This window comes from Cuculus canorus, chromosome 12, assembly GCF_017976375.1.
Source record: "Cuculus canorus isolate bCucCan1 chromosome 12, bCucCan1.pri, whole genome shotgun sequence".
NCBI classification, from domain to species: domain Eukaryota; kingdom Metazoa; phylum Chordata; class Aves; order Cuculiformes; family Cuculidae; genus Cuculus; species Cuculus canorus.
In genome coordinates, this window is record NC_071412.1 from 9,968,480 (window position 1) to 9,989,964 (window position 21,485).

A 21,485-nucleotide genomic window follows, 5' to 3' on the forward strand; every position below is an offset into this window, starting at 1 on the left:
TCCACCTTAGGTCTCACTGAGGTTTGGACTCAGGCTACTGTAGGACCCAGTGCCTTACACAGAAATATCCTTTCTACTGTATATAAAGCAACGTGTAGCTGCCCTTAAAAGCAACCTATTTGTTCATTCACACTGGTATCTTATCCAACACTCCTTTAACTCATGATCTGGAAAAATGTCATGGCACCTTGAAAGATCAGCCCTACTTCAGAGGAAGACGAGCACCTCTCTCCCCTGTTTCCAGAGGAGACCTGCTGTGGTCAGCCAGGATGCTCTGCAGTAAAGCCCCTACCTCAGCCTCCCTGCAGAACTAGCTGCACCTTCGAGGCACCAGCTTGCCTAAGATTTTCTCAATGCGTGGAAGAGCAATGGGAACTTGTAAGATTAATAGAGTACTCTTCTGTCTAGAGTCCCTGTTGAACCAAATACAATCTCAAAACAAATGTCCTTCAGCCACAGACTAATGCTCACACCTCGATGTTAACAGCAGTAAAGACAAGGGCAGGGATGTATGGTGAGTTATCTCTTTTCTTTCTTCTTGCCTTATGAAATGAACTTGTGGCTATGTAGATCTGATGGTGTGGGATTTTGCCCACTAGAAGAGCAAACCCAGAATTTGGTATGTGCTGCCTCCCATGGGAATAGGAAAACAATTACTGAGGCAATGGTATTGTACCTCTGTTTGGGATGCTTTCACCACATCTGCCTTCAATCATCAATCAAGATTTTTATTTCTTTGCAAGTCAAGAAGTAGGTGAAGTTGGAAGAACTCCTCTGGAGATAGCGTTAGCTGAAAGAAGCAAGCAAGGTATGAATATATTTCTAAGTATGCGGGAAGCATAATGATTTCTGATCAAAACCTCCATGTTTTGTAGCTCTGTGATTTTTTTTATTTTAAATGCTTTAAGGAAATTTTATTGCCAGATAAAAGTGCCCAATGCTTAGGCATATGGAAGGGGTCTAATGCAAAGGCATGTTTTCATTAAATGGAAGTTATAGACACAGGGAACTGACACTTTAGCAGTGTTTCTGCTAAGCTTTCAGGGATAATACCAGTGTAGCAGTACCTACTGGGTGTCCCTAGATAAATGGCACCAGCTGATCTCAGTCTAGTTAAGAAGAGCCAGCTCGTTAGAGTGTTTCACCCTTGTCCACAGGAGGTCAAGCTCTTGAAATGGCAGTACCACAGTGAACGTAAGGAGAGATCGGAGGCTGCCCCAAGCTGTGACTCACTTATGCTTCAGACAAAGTATCTCTAAGTGTGGACTTTTGATGTGGCCAGAAAGTGCCAGCTGGGCCACCTGGGACCCATATAGCACCAGACAGGCTTGTAGGGCTCTTGCAGGCTGCTGAGGAGGTGGTTGTGCAGGCAGAAACCACAAGGGACGTGCTGCTTGCTCTGCTAAGCTTCACCCCTGAATTTGATGGTGCTGTGCTAAAAACTAAAGTTGTAAATCTGTACTTCTGGTACATCGTTAATCCTGCCAGTCTTCCTCCTCACCTTCCTGAGGCTGGTGAAGAGTGCAGCAAGATATGTCAAGATGGCACAGCCCAACGTGGCTCTTCTTTGCAGTCTTTTTTTCTTTATAGTTTCAGTGATGAGCAAAGGGGTTGTTAGATCTCACCACCATGGGCTTAAAATTAAGCAGAGGTGTGTCTCCATGGTGCAAAGGTGCACAAGAAAGCAACGTAGACCTGTGAGTAACAAATAATACATGTTAACTTCTAAGGAGTTCCACGTGCATGCAGCTCAGATGCCAATAGTGCAGATGCTGCCTGAATCAGAGCTGGCTGATGCTGCTCTGCAGAGCACTGAATTACGCTGTATAGACACAGCCACGGTGGCAGCAGTAAAATGTCAGAGACCCAGGCAGCTGTGAAGCTGAGACAGGCTCCTCTCAGTCTGCTGGCTCACGCTGAGGGACCGAGGAACTGAGACCTTGAGTGCGAGGAGAAGCTTGCAACGCTGTCCTTATTGGGTAAGTACACGGATAGCTTTGCTATCACGGGGTTCATCTTGTCCTGGGTGTGTTCTGGTGGTAGGAAATTACCTTTAGGAGTCATGGTAATCCATTAGTCCATAGAGGGGTTCCCGGGATTAATTGCAGTCAGCCAACATGACTGTTCTTGTCCAGCATCAGTCAAAGGCAAATTTGATTATCTGATTAGTTTCCAAAATTTGTCACAATTATACCTGGACATTCTGAACTTCCCTGGAAAGGACAAGTCCATGAATAGAACATTTTTTTTTTTTTGTGAGTATGTAAGAATGTTTGCACTCAGCTGAATCAAACATCAGCTTTGCTCTGGTTTCTGTCTGTAAAAGTGATCAGCAGCAGAAGATTTTTGTATAGGAAGAGAGGAAATATTTCCCTGTGTCCTTTCACCTTTAGGCAGTAGTATTGTATGTGTTTTTTCGGGCAATGTTTAAGTATTTATTTTTAATGGTTCTTGGCAGTTTTTTCTGTTCAGGAATATTTTTTGTCTCCACATAATCCTATGACAGTATATCCCAGGTTAACTACGTGTACAAAATGCTTATTTGTTTAACTCTGCAATCTGAGAATTTCATTTGATGAACTCTTGTTCTGCTGCAAGAACAGTGAATAATTGTTTCCCACTCACCTTCCCTCTGGCACACTTTGCTACAATTCCAGTTCTCCACTGATTTTTCTGTGATGCTCTACTGTCATGTGGACAGGTTGATCTAGCCACACTTAATCTACCTAGTGCAGGTGTCAGCAAGCAGTGACAGCGAGGGGTGTGGGTGGTAGACTGGGTCAGTAGACTGTAAGTTTGTATAGCTTACACTACTGTCTGTTCCATTGGAATTCATTGTTTTCCATGATAGATACATCAAACCTGGTATAGATATGCCTTCCAAGATTACAGACTATCTCTATCAGATAAGGACAGGATTCCAGTTCAAAGAGTCACTCTTTTAGTAGTGGTGGCTGAGATGTGAATGTCTATTAGTGTGACATAAAGGTGTGCTGAAGGCCTAACTGATATTTGAAGATTCAGACTGGATATTGACTGCTAACAGCATCTCAACATGGGAATTGTACACTTTGAAAACCTCTAATTTTCAGAAGTCCCCGATGACTCTGTGCTAACCTTTAGCTGACTTTAAAAATGAATCTAGCCTGAAAGTACTCTGCAAGCACACAGCCTGTTATTGCCACCACTTCTTCCCCTCCTGTACAACACCAAGAAGAATTGAAGACACCGGTAGGTTTTTGCCCCAGTCAATCATATATAACATATGGTATAGGCTTGAATCTCTGCTCGGCTACTTTTGTATTGTCAGAAGCTCAACTGAAGTCAACACTTAACTTTGCAGAGCGAGTCAGTCTTGAAATACTCACTGCAATCTGTATGTTGTCACACCTGGAGTTAAATGCCTCCAGATAGTGAGGGCAATTGAGGGCTGAACCCATCCTGTTTCTCAGCTGGAGAAGACAGTCATGAATCATCACAGCTTAATGAATGCTGTGCTGAGGATTGTGCGTGGATGCAGGAGGCAGCATACAAATTCTCTGTCAGAAATGAGCTGATTACTTTGATTTTTCATTTTTTTTGAAAGATGCAAATGAAGGGTGTACTCCCTGGCCCCAGAGTTCAGAAGAATATTTTTGTGTCAGGATTTGGGTTACGTTGCAACATTTGATTTGGGAGGGCAGGCTCACCTGCTGCTAACACTTTGTAATGGCAAAATAAAGACTTACAATGAGGTCACTATCCACTAGAATTTCTGTTCAAATTGTCACCTTTAATTAAATCATTTCATGTATTTGGAGGACTAACCAGTTCCAGTACAGTGTCTTTGAAGGGATCTTTTCCAAATATTAGACCATTAGACAAATGGTTTAATTTTATGCCAGCTGAGCTCAACTCTCAGAAGAAAGACAAGAGAACTTTTTGTTTTCCCTAATTATGGGGCATGGGAAGGCACTGGGAATGACATGTGTTGCTGAGCAAGGCGTGTCATGTGATGCAGGCACCTCAGGAAAGGGTTGGAAGAGGACGCAGTCTCTAGCTCTGTAGCATCTTTTCCCTTTGAATAGGGTAGAACAGAGAAATTCTGGATAGAAAAGTGCCCATTGGTTCTGTGGTCCATCATTCTGTCTGGTCTGCAGTCGTCCTGGCATCATCTCCAGTGGTTTTGTCCTTTCCAGCCGCAGGGTTGTCTGTTTCATTCAGCTTTAAGAATATTCCTCCATTGACTTCTCCCATTCACTTCAGATTCATTTGATTCTATCTCACCCCACCAGCAATTTTCTTCTTTTCTCTAAAGAAAAATCCAAGCAGGGCAGTTTAGGGGTCTATGTTGGCCAAGAATAGATAGGATAAGAAGGGCATTAAAGTACTGGAACAACTGAGGGAGCTCAAAGCTAGTATGAGAGGAGCAGAGAGCTTATTCCCGTGACCTTCTCTCAGGCCATCTTTGTCTTCAGTATTTCCCAAGTTCCCAAGTCCCTCACCACTGCCTCAGCAGACCAACAGTGTTTATCAAGGACTTGTGGCTCAGATGGCTGACAAACACAGGAGGTCAGGAAGAGGGGGTAAAAAAAACCCTGCCTTCCACTGCTGCAGTGTTGTGGAGGAGGGTTGGCATCCTGCTGCTGAGGTGAACTCAAACAACACTTGGAAAACAAACTGACTTCCAGCAGGAGAAAAACATCCTTATTTGTTACAAGAAAGCAAAAACCTCTTTAGCCACATCAGTGGAGCAATGTCCAAGTGTTCTCTTTAATCCATTTTAATCATGGTGTTGCTGATTAACATTTGAATAGAGTTTCTAATTAGAAAGAAGAGACACACACAACCTCACCCTGCTGAGGAGGTGATTCTCAGCTCCCACCGCTCATTCCTGCATATGCTGTGCTGATTAGGGCTTGAATGGGACAATGATTAAAGAGGCCACTGCCACTTTGCCACCTTTCAAAAGCATAGCTACATTCAAGGATTTATTTTCAACTAAGACTTGAATAAATGTTTTGCAAATGTGAGCCACTCCTGCCGAATGGGAAGAGCTTTTAAACACTTCTGAAGCACTAGTCCATCTTGTTCCTTGCTTTATCAAACTGATCTGTGCCTGTGTAGAACATACCCTGTTTGACCATAATGTATTTAAATTAAGATTGTCATTTGAGCATATGTATTTCACCTGTTCATCTATTTAACTATTCAAAAAGCAGCTGAAGCCTGGTGAGAACCTGAGAAGTACGCTGTTGAAAAATAAATTCTACCTTCTTGGGTAGAAATGTTTTTGTTTAATTTCTTCCATCCATTATACAATTAATTAAGCTTATTAATTTGCAGTAGGCCTAACTGAAGTTGGAACTCTGTTGTATTAGGAACTATCCACATTCAAAGACCATAGTCCTAATCTCAGGGGAGTTTTTGATCTCTGCTTGAGTCAATTATATCAGTCCACTTAGAAAGACTATGACTATGCCCATTATGGATGTGGGGAACAAAATGTGACTGACCCAAGCCTTGTTGGAAATGGGTGTACAGCCACGTACTCACTAGGATCTCCTGTTTACGGAGTGCTGGCAGGCGAATTCCTGCTGCAATGGCATAAGCAATTACAGCCTGTAGCTGTCTTGCTGCCTATCTGCCAAAGCTTCTCTTCCCTCAGCTTAGCACCTCAGCCTCTTCTGCTCACAGGTCTGTATCTCGTGGCATGTGGAGACGGTGGTTTTGAAGAAAGATGCCAGAATCTGGTTGAGTTCCAGGTCCACGTTACCCTCTGAGGAGGAGGCAACATCTTAAAGGACTGCAGAAACATTCACATAAATCCATCTTTCAGGTACCTTTCTCTCTCAAAGATGCTGACTTAGGACATTGGGACACATCCTGCTGCATGATGCATTGTAGGCCTATTTTTTGCCATAGATATTAAGTTAGGTAAAGAGAGATGAACAGTGTTTTGTGGTCTTCAGTATGTGGAACAGGTGCTTTGTGGATCCTCCTGTGCTAAATTCCCTTTGTAGTCTGCATTTTCCTAAACAGAACTTCAAAATCATCCTTTTTGCAAGACTAAAGATATTTTCATGAATGGGTCCTTGAAAATGTTTTCCATCCAGGTACACAAAATTAAGCTTTGTGATAAAAATGGACTCATTATGAGGAGGCACTGAACTCTTGTAGCTTGAAGTCATTACCAGACTATGTGGAACAGAGGCAGAAGCACGTGAAAAGGCAGAGGCAAAGCTTGCAGTGCAAGATCAATGGATCTGATTCAACCATCAGGGAGAATTGGAGAGCTATGGAAAGAAAGAATCTTGAAGGGACCCTTTAATTTAGAAGTGTCTTTTCCGTAATGCTGGGCCATAGCCACCTAAATAGGCAAAAAAAGCAACCAGCCAGCTTTTTTTTTTTGCAGCCTATCACAAAAGCAACTTTGTCATATGTGAGTGAATTGTGACTGGTAGCACTTGAGAATGGATGTTCAGCTTTCACTGTGCTGGAGCTGCCAGCTGTGCCCACTTCACGGGAAAGCTCAGCAAAAGCACAGTCAGCTCCATATCCCACCCTCTCCCTGTTCCTAAGCAGATGCCAGCAGTAGATACACCTCTAAGGTACATCTTGGGGTGTCCTAATCCCTGAGCCTGCTCTGGAAAACGTGCAGCTGCACATCCAGCGATTCTCCTCTGGCTCTGCAGTGGGGTCTGATCCTGCAGATGCTGGCACAGCTGGACCCACCAGACAGCAAAGACCTCGACAGTAAATAATGGTGATTCGTGTCTTTGTCATTTATTTTGTCTGGCATCCAGAGTGGTTTACTGAGTATCATACTATTTCTGAAAGCAATAAAGCGAATGTTGTCTGAGTCTGAGAGCCTATATCACCCAGAACAAGCTACACACAGAGCACAGCCCTCAGCAACAAATCCCTCCAAGGAAATGTCCTAAGCTGACTAGGAGGTGACCTTTATGACAGAGAGACTCCTCTCCTGTGAAGCCTATCACGACCTGCCAGCCACATCGCTGAGGCTCATTAGAGAGGGAGACAATGTTCCCTTGGTCTGGTCCATCACTTGGTGCCACAGGAGTTCCAGGTGGCCTCAAATGTCTGCAACTGTCAGAGAAAAATAGAAAATTGTTCAATTGACTTGACGTTTAACTTCCCACGGCAGCAGCATGGGATGAAGATGGAGAAAGAAAGAGAAAAGAGAAAGACAGGGGAGGAAGGGCACAGTTTGTTGAAAGATCTTTTTTGAAGGAAGAAGCAAAAAGCAAAATGAGGTGGCACCCACCCACATTTACAGTTATCTGCAGAAGACTGGTTTCACGCATTCCAGTAATGATCATCGTATAAATGCAAAGACATCTCTGCCATTTAGCATCTGTTTCCTGGATTGCAAGATAGCTTGTTCTTACGGGCTAGGGACTGACAAGCTCCCACAACAGAAAGACACGCAAAAAGGCCTCTCCTTGGTCTCTGCCTATCTTCTGAGATCTTCCCAGCCCTGCTAACTGGATTTGCACCCAGCCCTCCAGCTCTGGGACTGCCCATACTCAATGGCTAAGTCGAAAAAGGGGTTTAGAGAGACCATGATACATTGGGAACAAAATGACCTCCTCCAGATCTGCTCCTGGGAAGCTAGCAGTCATCGGCACCCTGCCTACCCAGAGAGGCACGACTAACCTACTACAGGCAGGTGAATCCCCATTGTGGCGTGTCATGCAAAGGCAAGAGTATGCGGAGTCCTGTGCTCAGTACGTGACCTCACTCAGTATATGCAGCTTTAGGTGTCCTGGTGTCTCTGATTAAAATTCAAAATTCCCAGTGACTCCTTTCCCATTCCCTTAATTTCCTAATGTCCCAGCTCTTCTGGGACTATACCCTATCAGGACCAAGGGCTATTCTTGGACCACTCTACTTATCGTACCCAGCAACAGCAGCTTTCACTAAGAGCTCCTGCTATCGCGAAGCAAGGAGGGGCAGGCAGGAATGATTTCCCAAGCTAAAGCAATGAGAGAAGAGCTGTGGCTCTGTTCAGATGGTCTCATTCCAGAGAACAGCAGCTGAGATACAGCAGCAAAGCAGGAGAAGAGAGTTTAGAGTTTAATGCCTTTAAAGGTGAAACCACCAGCAGCTGAAAAATTGATGGAGCAGTGATAAGTTGCTTGCTTCCAACTAGAAATAAGGAGAGTTTCAGGTGCATGACAAGGTGGTCTTAACCATTTTACATCCATTATGCATGCAAGGACCCTTTAAGTGACAAACTCGCTCTCTTTAGGAAGGAACTTGTTTCTAGCCCATGCTAACAGGGCACCAACTTATTGCCCGCTGGCACTGGCCAGGTGAAACCTTTCTTTTAAAAGGAAAAAATGAAGTGGCATATTATGTAAAGAACAAAGTTGAGCATTGAAGGCTAGTGACTCATACACGATATAAATTCAAGTGTCATAACAGAGCAATAGTGGAGCAAATTGAGGCGAAATGCAGGACCTGGTAGGTAGCAGCAGGATATTGAAGACGAAGCTCACATACTGATTTTAACAGGTTTTGAAACTTGCTGCCATAGCTTGTTTTTGATTGCTGTGATTTTATTTGGGTTTGTTGAGGTGTCAGATACTCAGGCTCTCTGTGGAGGTGAGGTGTGTATTCAGCTTACGTTCATCAAGTAACCAAGCCAACAATAACCTAATAAATAATAACTAATAAAACCAAGGTTTAATTATGCGAAACCCTGAGCATGTTATGAAAAGAACCTTCCCAGGAGCAGATGCATGCAGAGGAAAGATGAAAGAAGCAGACCCACAAGAAACTGGTGTTACGATAGCTGCTTTGCTGCCATTTCATGGAGCTCCCTGGGGGGTGGGGTGGAAGGCAGACGGTGTCACGGCCAACTTGCGTGTTTCTTGGTACAATACATTAAAAACACAAAAAATTGCTTTAAAATATCTAGAATAGGATTACAGGTACCCCAGAGAGAATGCAAATGCGCGCACCTCAATGCAGGGAAGCATTTTTATTAAGTCTAAGCACAGTTGACCAAAAATCCTCATGTAAGGGCTTTTCTCTTGCCTCCCAGCTCTGGGTAGGCTTGGATGCACAGGGGGAGGATATGTTTCTTTTGCTAGAGGCACACTTCAAGACAGAAAAGGGGATGAGAGCCACTGCCTCCAAATCCTGGCCTTGGAAAGTGCAGTTCCCAAGCTTTGGCATTTCAATAAAAGCTGTTATGCAGAGAATAGTGTTTAAAAAAAAACCCAGTAGGTCCTGGCTGTAATTAAAGCTGGACCAAATGTCAGGAGAAGATGAAACTAAAGTTACTGTGGGTGAGATCCCATTGTGCATGGAATCAAGTTTTTCTCTCCCACCTGTCTTGTGCCATCGGTTGAGCTTTGCAATAGCAAGAAGCAGCAGCTCTGCTTCTTGCTTCGTAGCAGCCAGGATGGCCGAGAGGTCCAGGTTCTGCCTGATCCTGCTGCTCAGCTTGGATGCAGGAAGGTAACATTTTTATTCCATGCCACTTTACCAGGCACGCTCTCAAACCTAATTAAGCCTAGCGTTATCATTGTTTTTATCACATTAAGATCCCACTTGGCTCTCAGCAGCACAGACCACAAAGTCAACACTGCATCTTTAAACAGAAACAACAGATTTTGGTTCAATTAAAAATTCATTAAAATGTAAATTAGTTTGTAGACTTTTTTTCCTTCTAATGCCTATTCAGTGTGGCACTCTAATGGTGCAAAGCATTACTGGGAGGTTAACTCTGAGCACAGAGACAAATTGATCTCCATATACTCACCTACTTAAGTGATCTTGGAAAAAAATTTAACCCTTTTCACTCATCCATTGAGGTTTACGTCTTATTCCAATTCTTTGTTATGATCTTTCTTTGTCATGGTTTCTTGAGTCTGAACTGAAGAACTGACTTTATGCTGCAGCTTTGCTTTCCTTTCTCCTTTGCAATCCTCCTACAGCTCTCAGGGAATTATTTTTCCCAACAAGACCTATCCTGAAAGCCAATTGTTTTCTCCCAGACCCTGTTAGATGTGCCAGAATAAATTTCCTAGATGTTTCCCTCACAGCGGCTGCACAAGATATGGTGATCTAACCACATACTTATTAAATCATTTGTCGTTTCTAATGTGCTATGAAACCACGTGTGAACATTATTATTATTATTTTCCTTATCATTGTAAACTCAGTTGCTATTGTAAGTTCATTAGGTGTCATTAATTGCTAGCAACACATTCAGAACGTATGGTAAACGCAATTTAATTGAGAACTAATTAACTTGTTATAGTTATCTCATTACATGCCAATTAAACTTTTTAACATTCCTTTTCAGTAGATAAAGGAACAGTTAAAATCCCAGGGACAAAATTCAGAGCTGGTGTAAGTAGGGGGTGGCTTTGCTGCCTTCATCTGTAATGTGTTTGCTAACAAGGGGTTTGCTTTGCATCTTGGATTTTTGTAAGATTAAGGGAAGCCAAGGGAGTTCAGGTTAATTTAGTGTGCCTCTGAAGGGGTTGAGAACTTGGAAAAAAATTGCCTCTGATGGTGGTTTTATGTTTCACGAGAGGAACTGACGGACTAGGGACAGGATTTTCTGCTCTGCAGCTGAATCAATCTACAGGTTTTGGTGAAGCAACCTCCATTTTTTTCCCGCATCTGCAAATTATATTGGGAAATATTTACATTCTATGCCCAACCCAGAGTCCTTGCAAAGGCATTGCTTGATTGTCGGCTGTGGATTGGCATCTTTGTGCTACATAATACCAGAGGACTCTCTCCAAACAAACTCCAGCTGATCGCACACAAGAGAGTTCAAGGCAGCGTGATTGACTGTACCTGCCCCCCACCAGCTCTGTGATCAAATCACATTTGCTTAGTTTATGTTTCTCCCCTTTCTCTGCATGAAAGTGTCAAGCAAACAAAGGAGAGAGAAGTAAAGACGGGAAAAAAAAGCAAAGCCACGTGAGTGCTAAGTGCTTCCCAAAGACACAAAATAAGCAGCTGGGAAAAAAACTGAGAACAATATTGCCTTTAATCTCTAAGATAACCAGGTTCAGTCATTTTAGATGTTACTAGTACCATCTGTGGCTTTCAAAAAAAAAGATAGAAAAATCAACCTGTCGCTGAGCCATTAAGTTCACAGTGTCACTATAATGTTGGCTTCAAAACCAAAACAAAATCTTTGAAAGTGAGAAGAACTCAAGAGGCTCTTATTAAAGTGAGAGGTAACTATTCTGGCACTATTGAAGTGAAGTATAAAGTCACTGAAGGAATTGGTGATTAATTTCTCACTTATTTGCTCATCACAATAGTTGTGTAAGAAACTTGGAAAATATGTGAAAGGACAGGGGGGCAGATTCAGTGGCTTTGACCTAAGCAACTTGCACCACTTAAAGGAGTGGCTGCTACATGGGTCAGGAAAAGAAGTCCAAAAGTGCCTCTACTCTGCCACTGATATCTCAGTGCAGCAGAGTGAGAGTGATCTCACGTGAATCAAACCAGTTTGGGTGTAAAGCAGAGTCAGCATGGACCTATATCTTTTGTCAGGGTGCAGAATCATCCCTCAGTCCAGGTGCTATTGCAGGTTCAGGGTGTTGATTCATCTACAGTGAGAGCAAACCACGCTCTGCAAGAGCAAGGATATACGGAAAAGTGTCAAGAAAAGGAAAACGGAAACAGAGCAAGCTGTTTACATCCTTTGAAGTAAAGCAAAGGAGTGCCTGTGAAGATGAACCTTAATTTAAACTACAGTTAAGAGTGTTAATATAACACACATTTCATGCAGATTTTCCAATAAGGGCTTTAATACAACAAAAGTGGCTGAAGAGGCTTTTCTCACAGAATTTTCTAACCGACTTTGTAAAGCCAAGAAGGCAAAAGTCTTCTGGAGACCTTTCATGTTCTTAGTTTGCTGAATTCATCTGTTTATGGGTGTCTTCCACAATCATCATCATTTCAATAGATACCATCGCTTAAGTGGAAAAGGGTGGGTGTGATGTAGTGTTGTGGAGGTTACTAGTACATAGCAGAAGTCTCAAGGACTCTTTAGCATTTGTATCCGGGATGTGCTAAGATGGCAATACTTGCATGGTGAATGTGTTTTTAGTGTGTGTTTTTATGATGTTTTCATTATGTGTTTTTATTATGTGGTTATAAGCTGCTAGAATGGAAACAGGAGCGATAAAGCTTGATTGATTATTATACTCCCATACATAACTGGAGATTATTTTTTTTCCACTAGGCATCTGTGAATGACAGACAAGTTTGATAGGGATATCAGTCCAAGCATTAAGTCTATTCTTGGAGAAATTAAGTCCATCTCCTCAAGCCAAGTCAATGCTGATGCTTCTGAGCCTTCTTCAGGTCATCAGCCCCTCAGCTTTGCACAGCTGAAGAGGCAACTAGGAGACTTAGTGCCCTGTGTCCCAACAGATCTCCAGGAGCCTCAGGCCACAGGAGTTTACCCCTTTCAAAATCCTCACAGATGAAGCAGCAACTAAATTCAGAAATAAAATGGGGTGGCCCAGGCTTTCTTTTAAGATCTTGTTTCGGATGAGGTCCAATTTAGACACGAGAGTCAAGAACTCTAAAGTGAGACTGTGTCTTCATTTAGGTCTTAATTGAAACGTCTGATGAGTGCTAATGAGTAGCCTGTGTTCCCCCTTGCTCTCCCCACGGCATGGTGCAGCCTCCTGCTACATTGCTGCAGGTGCTGCTGCACCAGTCCGAAGTGAAGGTGAACCGCTTTAGTAGCATCTGTTTATGGTGGCCAAGGTAACGGTGTCTTCATTGGGAGCTGCAGAGACTCGGTACCTCACAGAATCGAGCGTTTCACTGAGTCTAGGGTTAATCTTCGTGCAGTTCCCTCATGCAATACTGTACTTCATAAACGTTCCCAACTGCCAATGCAAGTATTCATCAGGTCGATGAACATTGTGACTTGCTTCAGCTGACACAGATTCTGCCTTTTTTTGTGCTATATTGGAGACTTATTCTCTGCAATGCTTCTTTCATCGTTCACCTACCCTGGAGACAGCAGCTAGCTGTGAAATATATCTCCCAGGCATTTCCGTGCAAACAGAGCCTTTTCTCTAACAGACCTAAGATGGTGAACATTAACCAGAATACCCCGCAAAGGCCCATGAAAGAACTGGCCAGACCAGGAGGAGAGCATGGGGTAGGTGTGCTCTGGCAGAGGAAACACCCTGGCTTTCAAGGGAGTAAACCCTAGAGTCTTCCTGTAACTTATTTATAGAAATACACAAAGGAAACCTTTCTTGTTCCTCCAAATAAAACTCTCCAATTCCTTGAGTGTAATCATTCAATAACCTCACAAGGAGTGGAAGCATTTCCCCACCCTCTGCAGATTTTGTGCCTTGTATTGTTGCTTCCTAAATATATGCCAGCGTACCACTTACTGCAGCATGCAGGCTCATGATCTTTGCATGGCTTCTTCCCCTCTAGGAATGCCATAAATAAATCACTAGGTCGGGGAGGCTGTTACATGCCTTTGGTCTCTCTCCTCCACGCTGGCTCTTTTTCTCTGTCTTACTCCTTCTGCATTTGTACAGAGCACTTAGACCTGTCAGGAGTGTTACGTGCCGTCTCCCCCTTCTGCTGATATCACACTGTGCTAGGTGCAATCCGGCAGCAGATCAATCATTCATATTCCTTGCTACAGAGGACACTAATGATCTAAGATCAGAGCAAAAACCACATTTAGGCACAAGCTGCACTAAAATTTTCCTTCCCAAGGAACAGGCTCGCTGAACTGACAAATCAGGTTTCCAGAGAGGTGGGTTTTCAAGAGTGCAGTGCTGCATATCCAGGATCGTGTATTCAAAAACTTTTAATTTAGGATCTAGAAGGGGAGTACGATACTGAAAATAACCTATCCCAGCTGCTCCTACTGTGACTGAGGTGTTTGCAATGCCCTAAGAGCTTTCTGGATTGAACGTAGGTGATTTTTCCTTGGTGTTGGCCACCAAGAGGTGAGTTCTAGGCAAAGTTCTGTTCTTGCTCCCGCAGGAGGAGCTAATCTGGGAGCCATGCTCTCCCTGTGCCTTCCGGCTAGAGCTCTTTGGGGGAAATTTCTCTGCTCTAATTTACTCTTTCAAAATTCCCTTTATTCTGAAGCCTAAGCAAGTCACTCAAGCAGCTCTGCTCATCACAAAGGACACAAAGGATGAGAAATATTAGTATAAAAGAGGAGGGGGGGAAAAGCATTCATTATTGATGAGGGGCAAAACAACAGTCACTGGAGACAGAAATCAAGTGCCATTCTAGAGCTGAAATTAGGGCCTTTTGCATGGCAGTTTTTTAGCTGTGGCAAGAGGTGGAAAGAAGAAAAAGTTACATTTTTTACATTGCCCCTTAAGATTTTGTCACTTTTGCTAAATGGAACATATTGTTGAAACTCATGTTTTCCTTGCAGAAAAGTTCTCATTTGCAAAAGACCATGTGTGCATGTGAATTTTTTTTCTTTTTTTTTTTTGGTGGTTGTAATTGCTGTTGTAATCTGCACATTTTGCAAAGATTTAGATCAAAATTTTCCTAAGGACCATAAGAAGATGAGGTAAAAGCAAGACAGCCTTCTTTTAGGTTTTCTCAGGTGTGCTCATCACTGAGGTGATAGATATTGGAGTGGTTAGCAGCACTGTCTTCTTTATTTGGGTGGCCTCAAAGGAACATCATAAAGATTTCCTCTTCCTTCTTTGTCTATTCTTGTGTCATCTTCTCCAGGTCTTTTTTCACTCTGACATCTTATAGGCAGGAACAGTCTGATATCTCAAGTTAATTTTGCAAGAAATCCCCTCCCATGCTTCACAGTGCCCATAGACAGATTATTTCTTCCTCTCACACGTAGGATTGTTTATCCAAACTAGGTAGATTTACCTCTTTGACAGAGCTGTGGAGAGTAATTGGGTTTCTGTCAAATATAGCACAAGATTAATCAAACCAGCTGACCTGAAACTGGCCAAAACTAAAGTCAAATATGACCTCTGCTCTAAAGGCTATGAAATGCTGGCAGAATTACCATGATGAAGGTGTACTGCAGAAACAAACCTAAAAGAAATGCCACATCTTAGCAGCTTTGAACTAAGAGTTATGATTCAAAACCACATGAGGTTTCAATTTGTCATCTGAACCCTATATCCGTTTATCAAACACTTAAAAACTGCCATTATAAATGAGAAATACTTAGCAGTTTGGAATTGTCTCAGGGAGATCTGTTGTTAAATTCAAAATATTGCTGGCCATATGCAAGAAATGCGCATGTTTCATACCTAACCAAGCACATGCGCATATTTTGAGTCACTGAAAATACGGCTTTGGCGATATTTCTTTATCAGGTGGGAAAAACAAGGACAAAGGGTGTAAGCTAGGGTAGAGGCAGGGAACAGGGTGGGGAACTTATATCTTTTTTTGTTTCAGGACTACAAGCAAAGGGTTGCTTTGTTCCTCTGATCACCGTGCAAGCCAAGCGTTGCAAATGCATGTTTTCAGGTGAGGCTGAGAGAGCTTGGATCAGCCTGGAGTGCCAGATTGACCTTCGGGCACTCACGCCTGGCTGTGGAGATGCGTACAGGTCGATGGAAACACAGAAATCATCCACGCTCTTCAAAGGTGGAGCATCTTTCAGCCCTTTCTCCTCCTGCTTTCTGCCTTGGGCACCACAGCAGCCTTCACTGTATCAAGGACGAGCAAAACACACCCAGGTCTGAGACCTCCTCTCCCCAAAAAAATTGTTTTCCCCATAATGTGTGTGTATGTGTGTGTGTCTACACATGTGCACACGCAGCACTGCCACCCAGTGGTTTGCTAACCACAAAGAGGGGGGATAAAAACTGGTTTAGGGTTTTTTTCCCCCCCAAAAAAAAAGTCATTAATACGGTATAAAAACTTCCTGCAAGGACATACTCAGCTCTGCCTTCCAGCCTGGAGGTGCTTGGCTGGCAACGCACACACGGCCAGGCTGTAAAAGAGTGCCGGTTGTGCATCTGCTGTTGGAAATATCAATACCTTAGCACTGGGTTCAGATAACAGGCAATTTGCAATTGTCACACATATTCCACCTTTTCCCTTGTTTCTACCTTTTCCTTTTTTGTGTGTATGTGGTTAATTGTGAGGGGGAGGACAGCAGACCTTATCTCTTGCGACTAGTGGTGGCAAAACTGAAAAATTGTTTTCATTACCAGGTGGAACGCTTTTCACATGCAAATTATCAATATCATGGTGAATGTGGCATTTTTATTAATGCAAACCAGCTTATCTGACCAAAAAGAGAGAAAGATCATTCTTGTTTTATATCAAACATTTTCCTCTGACAATGGTGAGTTTTATTTGGTGAAATGTTGCATGGATCACACCATTTTTGCAATTTGCTGCAGGAAAGAAAGGAACAGAAAGGATTAATGGATGGGGTTGGGTTTGTGAATTTTTGGGTGGGTTTGGGGTGGTTTTTTTATTTTTTTTTTGCTTTTGCTTTTTTTCTTTTTAGGGTACTTCTCCTAAATGCCAGTCAAATGATGACAGTTTACGTAAGAGATTTAACTTCTCTTCTTCAACATCAAAGAAACTGATCTGGTTTTATAGATGTGAGTATTTTTGTCTCTCTATTGTGTGCACTTCTCCTTCAGACGCTGAGAAAATAAGGTCACGTTCCCTACTGAGTCCATCCTTTTCTATTGATTTTACTTTCTTAAAATACTAATAGAGCTTGAAATTAATACAGTTCAATTTTCTTCTCCCTTTCTTCTGATCCACGGAAGCTTTTTTGTTGTTACTACAGCACTCTGTGTATAAAGATGACAGACTTGGAGTTCTCCTTCCAATAACAAAAAATTCCTGAGAAGAGAAACCATGAGGGTTTTGGTTTTTCCTCGAAGGAAAGCAAGGACTTTCCCTTCCAGCCTAAGCAATGAGGATTAAGGATGCTTCTTCAGTCAATTCGACAGAGGATGGACTAAAGGAGGTTACAGGCTCTTCTTCAGATTGACTGACATTAGGACACATCTAAATGCTTCTGCCATGTATCTTAGTGCTGTCTTCTTAAAAGCAAACCATATTCACATCGACCTATAATGAACTTTAATTTGCCCGGCATTTGGGAGTCCTTTAGTAAGTCCCATAGCTCCTACAGGAGGCAGGTGAATACACTTTAGTAATGCTCTTAGCTGCTTTGGATCCAGCTGGAAAAGTTTTACCTGAGAGCAAATAAAGCCAGGTGAGGAATCCGACAGCTCTGGAAGCTCCATGGTTATTACCAGTGTTTTTCTATTCATGAGCAAAATGGCTGTGAATTGCGGCTGAAGTGGTATTCTCTGATCCCTCCCTCCTGTAGAGACCAGCAAGAGCATTCGGGAGAAGATAGCAGAGCATCAAACCGACTGAATCAGCATCCTTCCCTCCTGCTAATAAACTTACTGGGGAGGAAACGAGACCTCATGGCCCTCAGGAGTTGCCTGTCTTTTGCAGGAGGGACCAAGGGCTTCACTAGAGAAAGCACCAAGAGACAGGTTCGTGGCCAGGAATGCAGCAACGAAACCTTGCGACCCTGGTTAATACAGGCTCTCATTTGTCATGCCCATTCATGACATAAGAGTACTGTTTAGCTGTATAAAATGGGCTGTAAACATTGTTCATTCTGGTTGACAGATATGATAAAAGTTATGTGCATTTTACAGCATTACAAATTTGATGGAGAAAGGTCCCCTGAGACCTCTTGCTGCACCAGGTCTTATCATTTGTCATAGCATGACAAAGACCTCATGGGTCATCTTCTCTGTCCCTCCTTTGCTTGTTCAGGATCCACTACCTTCCTCAATGATGCTTCTCACATAGATTAAAAGCATTTTAAATATGTATTATTTTTGCACTCCCTGTGTATCTGCGCCTTTCATACCGACATCTTAAATTCATTGCCTCTCTGCCAGTTGTTTGTAAATGTCCCTAGGTGTTTAAGTCTTATTCTCCAAATCCTCTGAGCTATTGTTGGTGAATATGGCTATTACATATTCCTGATATTTCTCAAAGGTCAAAAGAAAATGTAAAAATGCCATTTCTTTTCTCTTTTCCCTTCAAAGCAGCAAAATGCAATATTGTTCTGGTGCAGTTCTTTTTGCTGTTATGCTAGGATTTTTTTTTTTTAACTACACCTTATTGTATTTACTGCAAATGTTCTGGATACAGAATTATTTCCTCAAATTATTAGAAACTAGAAGATATAATAGCCTTTTATTCTGTTTCAGAACATATTACTCTACCACAACAGTCTGTTTGTGACAGTTTGCTCTCATCTTCCTGCAACCCATCTTACAAATGAGACATAAAATTGAGGCTCTGGACGCTTATGGACCCAATCCTGCAACATTTAGGCACCTGTTTAAGCTGAATCATGTGAGGATCCACAGCGAATTGAATGTGCAGAATGACTAACACTTGAGGAACTGTGGCAATTGCTTCAAAGCAGTTTGCAGTTCTTCAGGATAATGAGCAACGCATTAAACTAGGATGCATTATTTCTTCCTACCCCAAATCTGGCCAGGATGCTGTAAAGGATGGACTTGCAGTGAACGCAGAGTAAAATGTCCTCTCCTGCAGTCAGCATTTATGATATTCGTTTTTTCCTGTCACTACGGTAAGATTCTTGATTGTGCAGAATTTAGCCCTCAGCAGTGCAACAAGATCTCTAGGTTTTCATTGCAGAGTTGCACTTGGTGATGTTGAACAGCCTTGTTAATTGATTACAAAATAATTCAGCAATCTGCACTGTTCCTGCATCTTCTATATAGCTTGCTGCTTCCTCGTTACGAACCAGCTGTACTTCAAGGGCTTGGGCCCTGTATTCAAAGCCTGATCAGCTGAAGGATGACCTTTTTCTCCGACCTACATCTTTCAGAGGAATAAAGCAACAGATGACACCAAGTACAGGATTCACAGAGCTTTTTGTGGAAGCCCCAAGCAGTGGAGCTCTCCAGTGAAGGGCATCAAGCTTAACTCTCAGCTCACCCTGCAAGGAAGGTTTGTTTTTTTTCTTTTCAGTTAATAGCAGCATTTCCATTGACTTACGCAGGAGCAGAGTCAAATCCCAGAATGTCTTTTAAGACAAGCTATTCTTTTGCTGAAGCAGCATCTCAGCAGACAGGGTGTCCCTGTGAGAGTCCTCATCCAGCCAAACCAACTCCCACCACCCACTGAATGATCCTCCCCACTTAATGCTCAGCCCCCATCGAGATTTCCGTTCTTGCACATTGCCACTGTGATTGGCAACCGAAACAGAAAGATCAGACAAAAGTCGCTGAAACACCACCTGGGATGGAGCTGAAAAAGATGCGGGAGAAGATATCTCCATCTGTCCTCTCAAGGATGTGTAAGTCAGAAGAAGCCAGCTGCGGTGCGGTGCTCCCAAATCACAGGGGACTGGTGCTCTGCCCCGCTGCATCTCGGGAAACCCCGATGCCAGTCCCTGCATCAGCAAGGTCACCTCAACGCCTGTTTCCTTATCACCTCAGGCCAGTCACACTGCTGTGAAACTCCAGAATCGGGTGAGCAAAAAAGGAGTTCAAGAAGAATAAAACAGAAAGAAAACAAGGCTTTTCTCAGATTTACACGGAAGGTAAATTATGAGGCTACTTCCACCACCTAAAATCACTTTCTCTCCAGGGGCCTGAATATGCTCTATTATAAAAGCTGTATACAGGACTGTAAATGTGCCACACATACTACAATGTAATTGCACCAGACTCACCCATGTTGTATTTTTTACCTATGAATGTAATGGTGATTTGCTTGTCTCCTCTTTCAACAGGAATTCCAGAACGCCCAGGAAAGCTTGGCCATAAGGGGCTACTTCCACCATGTAATCCAGACAAAGAGAAAAGCCTTCCGCTGAATACGCCTTCCCGTACCCAAACCAGGTGTTATGCATCCCCATACACATGGACACGCTTACCCTGGTGCAAAGCACCTCGGCAGGAATCACACAGCATTGACAGCATATCACACCCTGAGCAACGTACTTTTGTATTGATGCAAAAAGCATGCACAGAAGGGGAAATGGCAGCTTTCCAAGTGGCCCCAGTTAATAGCTCTGTTTTGCTTAATGGTGCCTCCCATTTAGACTAAAGATGCTGTTTTAAATATGTAAGCAATTAGTATCTCTCTCTCTCAACACATCTGTGCTTCTTCTATCTGCTGCATTATAAATCCACTGCATCCCTCTCCAGCTCGGCAGTGCATATATCACCAGATATTCTGATTTTCAGCAACTTTCTGGTCTAAAAGAATTATGCTTGGATTTGGATAGACTCTGCCAGGCTGGCCTTGCCTAACCCCCAGCACAGCCGGCCTCTCCTCTCCAGGGCTGGCACTGGACCAACAGATAAGGGGGATGTAGGGAAAGGACCTCTTGGGTCTTTTTTTGGCTGCTCTTTGGTCCAGCCAGTTTCTTTTTATATCTTCCCAAATTCTGTATGTTTTAATCCCCCTTTCTGGATAGAAATTGCAACCTTTTCTCTCCATAATAAAACGTAAGGGTATTCCTGCAGGAGGTTGCTTGCAGGGGCTGTGAGTGTGGCGTCCAAGTGCCTCAGAAGAGGAGCACCTTGTGTGGTTTCTGCTGAACGAATTCTGCAGGTTTTAACTCCAGTGACATTTGGAGAGTCATAGGAGGACTGGTGCGGTTATGCCAGTCATTATTGATGGTAGCGTAAAGAATTATTGTTGCCAAAATAGGTATTAATAGTAATAGAGATAGGTGTGATTAGTTACTACTCATAGAATCACAGAATGGTTTGGGTGGGAAGGGACCTCAAAGATTACCCAGTTCCAAGCCCCCGCCATGGACAGGGACACCTCCCTGCCCGCCAGTCCTGCTCCCTGCCAGCTCTGCTCCCCACCTCCCATCCCCACTCCCCTCTCACCAAATCCCCACTCCAAATCCCTCACCCCATCCCTTCTTGCCACTCCCTCTCCCATCCCCTCTTGCCATTCCTTCTCCAGTCTTCTCTCCCCATCCCCTCTCTCATTTCATAGAACCATAGAATGCTTTGGGTTGACAGTGACCAGTTCCACCGCCCCTGCCACGGGCAGGGACACCTTCCTGCCTGCCAGCTCTGCTCCCCAGCTCCCATCTGCGCTCCCCTCTCCCCAAATCCCTACTCCAAATGCCTCTCCTCATCCCTTCTTGCCATTCCCTCTCCCATCTCCTCTCCTCATCCCTTCTTGCCATTCCCTCCCCTCTCCCCATCCCCTTTCTCATCCCATAGAGCCACAGAACGCTTTGGGTTGGAAGCACCAGTTCCAATCCCTTACCCCCCTCCCCGCAGCTCCCCTCCCTCACCCCTTCTCCCATTTCACGAAACCGCGGACCGGGTCGGGTCGGAAGTGCCCTCCGCGGCCCCTCCCGCCAGGGGCAGGACACCCCCCGCCAGGGGCAGGACACCCCCCGGGACGAGGGGCGGGCTCGGCAAACTTTGTCGTCGGGGGCGGCGGGG

At 43.6% G+C, this 21,485-nt stretch overlaps 1 long non-coding RNA gene across 2 annotated transcripts; it reads left to right on the forward strand.

Annotated features, from left to right (window-relative positions):
• The first annotated feature begins 1,827 nt into the window (after positions 1-1,827).
• On the forward strand, positions 1,828-20,428 carry LOC128853366 (uncharacterized). 2 transcript variants are annotated; one of them, XR_008451875.1, is made up of 4 exons: positions 1,828-1,979; positions 15,424-15,707; positions 16,490-16,586; positions 19,799-20,428. It is a non-coding gene; the product is annotated as an uncharacterized LOC128853366 (long non-coding RNA). The 2 variants fall into 2 exon arrangements; XR_008451876.1 differs by lacking the exon at positions 1,828-1,979 and adding an exon at positions 5,735-5,818.
• The last annotated feature ends 1,057 nt before the right edge of the window (positions 20,429-21,485 follow it).